General features: G+C 37.7%; 1 protein-coding gene across 1 annotated transcript in view; it reads left to right on the top strand.

Moving 5' to 3' along the window:
- LOC106880305 (tRNA-dihydrouridine(20a/20b) synthase [NAD(P)+]-like) overlaps positions 1-10,398 on the top strand; it is a 233,774-nt gene that overhangs the window by 44,661 nt on the left and 178,715 nt on the right. The window contains exon 2 of the mRNA XM_014930182.2: positions 2,509-2,645. The gene's annotated coding sequence lies outside the window, so the exon portion shown is untranslated. The remainder of the gene's footprint in view (positions 1-2,508; positions 2,646-10,398) is intronic.

Below are 10,398 nucleotides of genomic sequence, written 5' to 3'. Positions count from 1 at the left end.
ATGTATGCATATGCATATGTATATATGTAATATGTGTGCTTATCTATATATGTCTGTCATTATGTCTGTGTTCCCAACCCCCACCACTTGACAACTGGTGTTGGTTTGTTTACACCCTCATAATCAAGCTGTTTGGAAAAAGAAAACAATAAAATAAATACCAGGCTTAAAAAGATAAAGAAGTACTGGATTGGGGGGGGGGGCAATTAATTTAACCCAAATCTTTTAAAGATGTGCCCCAGCATAACCACAATCCTATGACCAAAACAAGGAAAAGAAGATAGAAAAAAGCAGAAACAGCAAGGGAAATAGTAATATTATTTTTATTTTTGTCCCTAATTACAAGTGTCAACTCACAATATCTTTTGGTTTTATACCCTCATCAGAAACATATAATCTCTGTAGATGTTACCAAAGTTAGTTCCTCAAATTCTATGTGGAACATTGGGCAGCAGCAAAAGATCTCCCTCCTCTGTGGTCTTCTGCAAGAGATTTGGCATCCTTCCAGCTCTTCTGCATCTAGATCCTTCAGAACTATCCTCTTCCATGTTATTTATTGGTGTCCACATTTCCTTTTCCCATCTTCTGGCTTTTTCAATCGAGGGAGAACTTTAGTTGACTTGTTGATGGTATTTTAAAGACATGTCCAAGAAACCTCAGACAATGATCTTTCACTGTTATGCTCAGTAGTTTCTGCTTAGTTCTCCCATAGACTTCTTCGTTGGTTATTCTGTTCTGCCAAGAGATGTTAAGAAGCTTTTCAGAAGCACCTCTAGTGGAATACATTGAGTTTGTGAAAAAGTCCTGTTCCAGTAGCATAGATGGTGACAGGGACCACCAAAGAATTGTACAAAACTATCTTGCTTCTTAAGATTTGTCTGATTAAATTCCCAGATGTTTCTTAGCCTTCTAAAGACAGAGCCTGCTTTTCCAATTCTGCTCAGCATGTCATGCTCTGTATCACCCCTGTTGGAAATGATGCTACCCAAACAGATGTACCTCTCAGTTTCATCTGCATGTTGTATTTTAATAGGGTTTTCTTCCTTCACTGGCATGACTTTTGTCTTTTCTGAGCTGATTTTTAGCCTAACTCTAGCCATGTGACTGTTGCCAAAGTAGAGATGAGAAAATCAGTAAAGATTAAAAGATTGTACAATAGTTTCTGTTGGAAAATAGGATTGTTTAGAAAATATATAATTCTATGATACCATGTGCATGAAACATAATAGTTAAGTTCAAATTAGTATATTGACTGCAAGGAGCACTTACAAGCTAACTTTTTATGGCATTTCGTGTAAAGCTATTTAATTTAATATTGTACTTATGTGTAAAATTTATAAAAGTGTGTCCTGGTATCATGTTTCCCATGTTCGTTTTTATCATACATCATTATTGTAGTTTTTACATCTGCTTTTTCCACACTGGTATAAGTTGGACAAGATTTATTTAGGTAGTATACTATAGTTGGATGCCTTTCTCAATGCCAAGGCATTTAAAAAAAATTTTATTCCACTGCTTTTCAAACAATGAAATTGCTGAAACTGCTGCTGGTCCAGAAAGCATAATGTTTATAGAAGCAAACAATTACACCTAAGTTCAAATTCTGTTGATGAGAAGACATGCTGAAACAACAAATACATATGCATACAAACACAGGCACACACGCACGCACACATGCACACTCTCTTACACACACATTAGACTTCTGTCTACTGAATTTCACTCAGAGAACATCGGTCAACCTTGCTCAGTGAATTGGAACCTGAAACCACTTGGTAACAAAGCCTATAAGAAAGAAGAGCTAAGAGAGGCCTAAGAATATCTGATGAATCTCACTTGAAAAAATAAATACCTCACAGATCCCTTAAATTTTGAAAGAATTCCTTTCTGCTGTGGAGGAGATTGGGACCTTGTTCCATGTTGTAAAGTTCCTTTTGAATGCTCTGGCCTCTGGAATGATTAATTCAGAAGTAAGAGAGACAGACCAGAGAAAAGGTTCTTTACTATTTTTTTATCATTTTTAATTAGTCTGTAGAGATGGGCAGTTCCACCACCACCACCATCACCAGCAGACTGATAGGACTGATGCAGTATTTTGTTCAGTTTCAATATCTGTAGGTTACACCCTGCAGAAGAAAGAAACATACCCAGGGAGAAGATTCTACAGAGTTGGAATTCTGGAGATGAATGATTGGGAAGTGTTCTATGCAAGGGGTCTGAGAAGCAAGACAGAGCAGAGATGATAAGGAAAATGGAATAAGGAAGATGTGAATTTGATGTGGTGGGCCTATATGAAGACAAGTGTGCAGGTTGTTGTTTGAAAGATGCTGTAACCATTGCAGTAGAAGTAAAAGTAACAGAGAGAAGAAACAGCACATCTTGTAGCTAGTGGTTGTGGAGTATGGGTTACAGAATCTTTCTTAATAAGCTGAATGATCTTTCTTTATGAAGTCTAGTATGTTTGTGTGTGTGTGTAGCAGCATCTCAACTATCACCTCTATATTACAGTTAAAAACCGATGTCTAACAGACTGCCAAAGTATGCAGCAACAGACTAACACAGACCAGACTAAATCAATATGGATAATAATGTTGAACAGATGAACATGGATAATTCTTTAATGGCTCAATTAAAAGGTATTAAAGGTAAGTAGTGTTTGGGTGATTATTGCTAAATCTCACATGTCTTTAATCAGATGAACTGCTGTGGCAAAGTAACACTTCACTCACCTCTTAAGTGTATAAGATTAGGGTTATACATGTATGGTTTGGTTTTGTATTGTGATGGGCCAGAAATATAGAGCTAAGTTTTAACTTGTGCTAACTTGGATCATCAGTCTTGGGTTTACTTCATGGAAACTAGGAAACAAGTTTAATTTTACTTTGGAATATTGATGGAATGAATTTTTCTTAGTACTGTTAACATTATCTTCATTATCAATGGTACTGTTTGCTCAGTTTCTGTACATGTCTTCAAAATATATTAGGTCAGAATTGAACTCTCAAACTTGTACTTCACACAGTGTTCCAATATGTTTATCCATAAGACTTAATAATACAGCTATTTCTGGTTGGGTGAACAACTTTACAGAGGCTCCTTCATGTTTTTATTTAGTTTGATGAAGCAGGGTACTGTCCGTAACTTTCTTTGGCCTTCTCAGGCTGCTGAAATTAATGCAGCTGCAAATCAGTGTCATCTCTGTCTACAACTCAAAACGTTCACTGCATACATCAAGAAGAAAATCTTGTTTCTTGCCCTCTATAGAGCTTAGGCAACATGCAATTAAAAAACTCAACATTGTTAAAAATACAAGGGTGCATAATCACTGACAATATCATCCAATGATTTCACATTCAAAACAGAATAAAAACAGTCCTAAAGACCTGCTTTGTCCGTCAGAGCTAAGGAATATATCAGCTCTAAACAGTCATTAACTTTCTAAAAAGATCAAGTAATACTAGGAATGGAGTATTGTTCCCAAATCTGAGAAGATGCTGCTCCTACAAATACAAACATTCTAGTCTGCATCCAACAAAAATCTAATTACCAAAGACTAACTCTGCAGCACACTTCAATCACTTTCTTGGACATGTGTTTTTCTATTCTGCCGTTTCTTCTGCTATTAGAAAAGTTGCTGTTTCTCAGAGATAATTGATTGCATACCACCTCCACCTAAACCTACTGGAGACAACTGTCTTTCTTTCTCTCACCACTGAAACCCTGTCACTCTTCACCCCAGGATTAACTGCTATACCTATTTTCTTCCTTCCTAATTTGTCAGCCATCTAGAATTCCCTTCCATTCACTATTTTTCAACAGTAGTTGACTCACAGTTGAACATGAACTGCATCAATTGTACCAGCCTTGGAGCCCTATTGTAGATGTGGAAGTAATATTCCATTGAGACCTTCATTTATGTTTTGTAGAGGTGTTGGGGCTGAATAATGATAACTGTAGTGTCTTCTGTCACTACGAAGTTGGTCCTTGTTATAATGTGGTGGTTTGTGCACCACAATGACTATCAGAGCAATGTCAGTGGTGCATAAGCTCCTTGTAGGGCCTCCCATGCTGGACAGGTCAAAGGACAGAGGCCAGACTAATATGGATTATCTCTACCCAGAGGCAAAAATAGGTTTTCATAGGGCTAACACCCTTATCTAGAAAAAAAGCAAAGTTACAGAGGTGTTGATAACAATTCAAAACCAGCAAGTTCTGGGAAAGGAAGGCCTTTTCTTAGGGAAACATGCAGGATAAAAATTTCCTTCCTGAATCATGCCAACCCATAAGGGCTGGTTTCCTGGTTTCCATGGCATATATATTCTTCATTCATCACTGGATTATGCATTTTTGCCAGCTGAGCAGACTTGAGCAATGTGAAACGAAATGTTTTGCTCAAGAACACAATATGTAGCTTGAGCCAAGAATCGAAACCACAATCTTATGATCACGAGTCCAACACCCTAACCACTACACCACACACCTCCATAAGCATGCAGGATACTGAGGTAGAGTTGAAAAAACAGGGATCAATTGGAGAGAAGCTGAAAAGCAGCCCAGATTTGAGAACAGAAGAATATTTGGTGACCTACACTTTGTAGAAAGTGAAGGCTAAAGAGAAGAGCCAAGTTGCTGAGCTGTGGTTCTAGCGATGTTAATGATGTTAAGTCTCCCTGAGGATCCTTCTTAGTTTGGCCAAGAGAGATCCTTAGGGATAGTGAGACCCAATATTTCAAGCAATCATAAAGAATCTAGTTACTTCTAGTGTGCTGTTGCTCATTTATCTTTAATGTGATTTGATTATCTTTGTTGAAACTCGATTATCTTTCCTAAGATTCACTTTTAGTTTGTGAGTCCTATTTATCTGTACAGAGCTTGATTCATCTTTGCTGAGCCATGCCTATCTTTACTTAGCTTCACTTATCTTTGTTGAGTCTCACTTTTTTTTTTGTTAAGACTAACTTACATTTGTTGAGCTTATTTATCTTATGTGACACTAGCTTGTCTGAGGTTTAATTTATTCATTTATTTATCAGATTTATTTGTTTCTTTTTTCTTCTTACAATTTCACTCCTTATCTGATTGCCTTTTCCTTTCTTTCTTTTTTCTTTTTTTGTTAATCTTTGAACTACCAAAACAAGGCTGTGGGCACTGCATGCTCTTGTCCTAACTGATCAATAAAATGAAATATTCCCTCTTCTCTCTCACCTGCTTTTTCTCTCTCTCCCTTTCGCATAGGCATACATACTCATACAGAAACACAAGGATACATCTCATACACACACACACACACACACACACACACACACACACACACACAGAGAGGCACGCACGCGCATACACACACACACGCATACGTGCACACGTGCACACGCACACACACACACACACACACACCAGTATATATATTCAGACGTACAAACAAACACTTCCGCTACACACATGCATAGACCCTCTATGTATGAATCACATGCTGGCATACATGTACCCCTTTAACACACACACACACACACACACACGCACACACACACACACACACACACACACATACACACACACACATTCACATATGCGACGTTTAGTTTGTCCAACTGTAATATAGTCAGACCAAAAAAAGCTTGTTGAATGAAAAGAATGTCTATGTGTGAACATATTCTTTAAACATTACACAATATGTCCTAGTTCATTGGATTAATTGAACCAATGCCACAGAGACACACACACATATACATATTTACTGCAATATGTACATATATTTGTATATATATATATATACACACACACACCATATGCACATACATATATACATTCATATACAGTAAGTTGTGTATATGTGTTAGAGTATGTATCTGTATGTATATGAGTTGGTATACATTTTGAAAGATATGTATGTGCATATATATATAAGCATTATATTTGTATATAAATGTATCTATGTATGCATGTGTATGTTTGTGTGGTGTGGATGATGTGTGTGGTGTGGGTGATGTGTGCGTGTGTATGTGTGTGTTGTATTTCAGTAATCAAAGGAAGAAGTTCCCATGAGACTTTCTACTAATATTTTTGTTCTTCTTTTTCACCTCAATTGTTTACAGCTTTCTTAAAAGGAAACAGTCACAGTTCAGAACCAAGTTCCACTGGTAGGATACAAGCATCAGAAATTCTAAATTTTCATTGCTGTTTTGCTTATTAATTAAAGTGATTCTTGAGACTAACACTGCGGTTGAGCGGAAATTGAAGTAGAACATTGCAAACTGGTGCAGACTTGGGCAATAAGAGAAACAAATATTAGTGAAATTTGTGGGGGACATTTAACTGCTATATCTTACAGGTTGAATGAAGAAGTAGTGGCTTGAATATGGGATCATAGACAAAATTATATGTTTTTAGGACCTCATGTTTGCTGGAGTGGACAGTTCTTCTTGAATACATTGAATTGGCAGACATCTCATTTCTTTGTCATCTCTTCCACAAGGCTCAACATTCTGAGGTGAGCCTTCACTACTTTGTCCCATGTCTTCCTGGTCTCTCTCTTCCACAAGTCCTATCCACATTTACAAACCGTCACTTCTTTAAGCAGCTGTTTTTATCCATACACATACATGACCATACCAACACAGTCTTCTCTCTTGTATACTACATCTGATAACTCTCATGCTCAGCTTTTTTCCTCTCTAAATGTTTGCACTTTGTTGCATAAGCATACTGACACTGCACATCCAGCAAAGCATGCTTGCTTCATCTGTTTCTAGTTCTCACATATCCTCTGCATGCACAGCCCATATTTCACTACCAAGTTGCATCACTGTTTGTACACAAGCATCAAACAGTCTGCCTTTCACTCTGTGAGAGAAACCTTTCATGACCAACAGTTGCAACAGCTTTCTGAACGTTATCCATCCTGTTCTTATTCTAGCAATTATGCTTTTAGAACTTCCTTCTCCACTGTTAATTAGGTCACCTAGTTAATGAGTGTAAAATGTTCAACCTCACATTCTTTAGAGAACAAACAATGTGAGAATGACAGTGGCCCAAAGACATTTTGAACATCAATAAGAGAGATTTGCTCAGCATTTTACAAATGAATTTCAAATACAGAAATATGGACAATTTCCTGACATATCTGGTCTGGCACTGCTACAGATTGATGTATCCAGTTTGAAATAAACTGTACAGGCATACACTTGTATGTGGTCAAGATTCCTCGTGCCCCTGCACTTGTACATGTAAGCATAGGCAAATTTTTAAAGGAAGACGGGTAGTTGCCAATATATGCAAGCCTCCTCCGTCCCTGCCACTGATGTTTATCTAAGTCAAAGGCTGCTGACTTTGACTGATGCTACTCGACACCAGTATCATTGCAGGATTTCTTGTCAAAGAGCTGGAAGAGATATTACAGAGAATCTGACTCAGCTTTCTAATAGTTTTGTATAGAGAGAAGAGTCTTGGCAGTTGCCTATACATGCAAGTTTCTTCTCTTTGTACCACTGATATCAATCCAAAGGAAAGGCTACCGACTTGATTTGATACAGCATATGGCTTGGCATTGATATTGGTGCAGGTTTTGCTGTCAAAATGCAAAGAGCTGAAACAGATGCCAGAAGACATCATACTCAACTCTCTAATTGTTTCATCAATTTATCATCCTAAATTAGTGCTTTTCTATTTTTTATTAATCCTGAATGGAATTTAAACTCATAGTCTAGGGAGTCAAAATAAACTGGCATACTAGTAAAAAACACTTGGAAGTGGCTGAATTGTGAAGAATGAAGAAGCCAGCCTTTAAGCCATCCTCCAAGTACATGTTACACACCTGCCTGTAGAACTCTTACTGTTATCTGAGACCATTATGGGCATTTACTATTCTTTGAAAAGTATTGGTCATGCAATATTTCTCTGCTTGATAGCAACAGTACAAACAGTGGCCCAGAGAATGAGCTAGAAAAAACAAGGGTGAAAATTTTTTTCCCCTACTCCAATGGAAACATTCATCGCATTTAAATATCTTCTATCCAAGGAGAAGGAAGAGAATGGGGAAAAAAAATTTGTTCTCATAGTATTATGCCTAGTATAAAAGAGATTTCTGCTTCGTTAATAATGGTAAAATATTACAATTCATTTCCCATTCTTTAGCCCTTTAACATTTAGATTCCTCTGTCAAATGTAATCCTTATTTATTCACATTGTTTTGAATTAATTATGCATTATCTCTTGGCTTTGAGATTTGAATGATATGAGTGTTTATTCTTAGACTGACTTTGTAGGGTAACTGTGAGAGGCCAGATCTGGCCAGTTTGAACATAAAACAAGTAGAATATTTGAGCCAGATACGGCCAGTTTAAATGCTCAAGGGTTAATAATTTTGAAGCAGCAAAAGCTTTTTATTCAAATTGAAATACAACCGTTTTCCTCCATATTACTACATGCTAATATATTTACAGATATATCAATGTGTCTACAGTAGTGTTCTGAAAGAAATGGTAGTGTGTTATGCTAAATTTCAATTTTATTTTTGTCTCTCTGTATTTAAAGTTGAAATCCAATGAGGGTTTACAGTAGCTTTTATTGTTCTAGTTTTCACAAAATGTGTATCAGTTATGTGCTCAGGGATTTTCCACTCCCTATATTTTCCTTTCTCTAGTGCAGGTTTGGTTGTATGGTTAAAAAGCTTGCTTTCCAACCATTTGGCTTTGGCTCCAGTCCCATTGTGTGGCACTTTAGGCAAGTGGCTTCTGTTTTAGCCCTGGGCCAACCAACACCTTATTAGTGGATTTGGTACACAGAAACGGAAAGAAGCCTGTTGCATACCTCTGTGTGTGTGTGTGTGTGTGTGTGTGTGTGTGTGTGTGTGTACGTACATGCATGAGTGATATGCATATGTGTGTGTACCCTTGCCTTGGTATCACACAATGGTTGTAAATGAACATCACTATCATACAAATGATCTTGTTCATTTCCATTCTGTCAAGAAAACCATATCTAGCCATGGGAAATTTTCCCTTGCTTGGAAATAGGAAAGGCACCAAACCTTAGAAAGTATACCTCTAAAAATTTTGTCTAACTCATGAAAGTATGAAAAATGGACATTAAAATGATGATAACGATAGTAGTGGTGATAATGATGATGATAATGATATATTTAAAAAATTACAATAATTAAAGAGTTCTCCTCTTTATATATTTATAGGCTTGATCTTCTATAATCAACCTAACAGATAATCACTACCTGATGATGTGGCACTCATGTATTTTGAAGGTTGTGATGATTGCTAATGCAGATACAACGCATTGCTAGATTAACTATGGCAACTACCACATAACCTTGAGCCAAAGTAACTTCTAACTTCTAGTTGGTCATGACTACCATCAATACCATTAGCGCCATATTCATGATTACCTCTACTACCATTATCATCACAAGCATCACCAATATTCTTTTGAATTTTGGCACAAGGCTGGCAATTTTGAGGGGAGGGGAAAACAGTTACATCAACCCCAGTGCTGAACTGCTACTTATGCTATCGATCCAGGAAGGATGAAAGGCAAAGTCAACCCCAGTGGTATTTGAACTTAGAACATAAAGAAACAGAAGAAATATTGCTTAGCATTTTGTTTGGTGTGGTAGTGGTTCAGCCAGCCCACTGCCTTACTGTATCACCAACGAAATCATCATCATCATCACCATCACCATCACCATCATCATCATCATGCTACTTTAACTACCCCTAACAGTTAATGACCTTTGATATTAGGCCATCTTAAAGCCACCGTCAATACCACCAGCACCTAGAACATATATTGATTTCAAATTTTGGCACAACGCCAGCAATTCCAAAGGTAGAGCAAGTCAATTACATCGACTCCAGTGCACAACTGGTTCTTGTTTTATTGACTCCAAAAGGATGGAAAAGCAAAGTTGACCTCAGTGGAATTTGAACTCAGGACGTGAATATGGACAAAATGCCGCTATGCACGCCCAGTATGCTAACGATTCTGTCAGCTCTCTGCCTTCCCTAGAACATATATTAATTACTATCTCTCTCCAGCTATTAATTGTCACCTCCCATCACCACTGGCACCACCACCACCACCACCATCATCATCATCACCATCATCATCATCATCACCATCATCACCATCCATTACTGTTACCAATATCACTATTGGCATTCTTACTACCGCCAACCCCATCATTGTTTCCACCATGACATCCAACACCATTGCCCCCACACTACTACCATCATTGTTTCCACCTGCACTCTGACAACCATCATCATCACCAACATCACAACCAATACCTCCATCAGCACCATCACCACCTCCATTACCCTTGTTGCCATCATCCCCCACCACAACTACCACCACAGCCAGCACCACCACCACCACCACCACCACCACCAC

The sequence above is a fragment of the Octopus bimaculoides genome, chromosome 4 (assembly GCF_001194135.2).
Source record: "Octopus bimaculoides isolate UCB-OBI-ISO-001 chromosome 4, ASM119413v2, whole genome shotgun sequence".
Classification (NCBI taxonomy): Eukaryota; Metazoa; Mollusca; class Cephalopoda; order Octopoda; family Octopodidae; genus Octopus; species Octopus bimaculoides.
The sequence above is the reverse complement of the archived record's forward strand: the minus strand, read 5'-3'. Positions and strand labels throughout refer to the sequence as shown.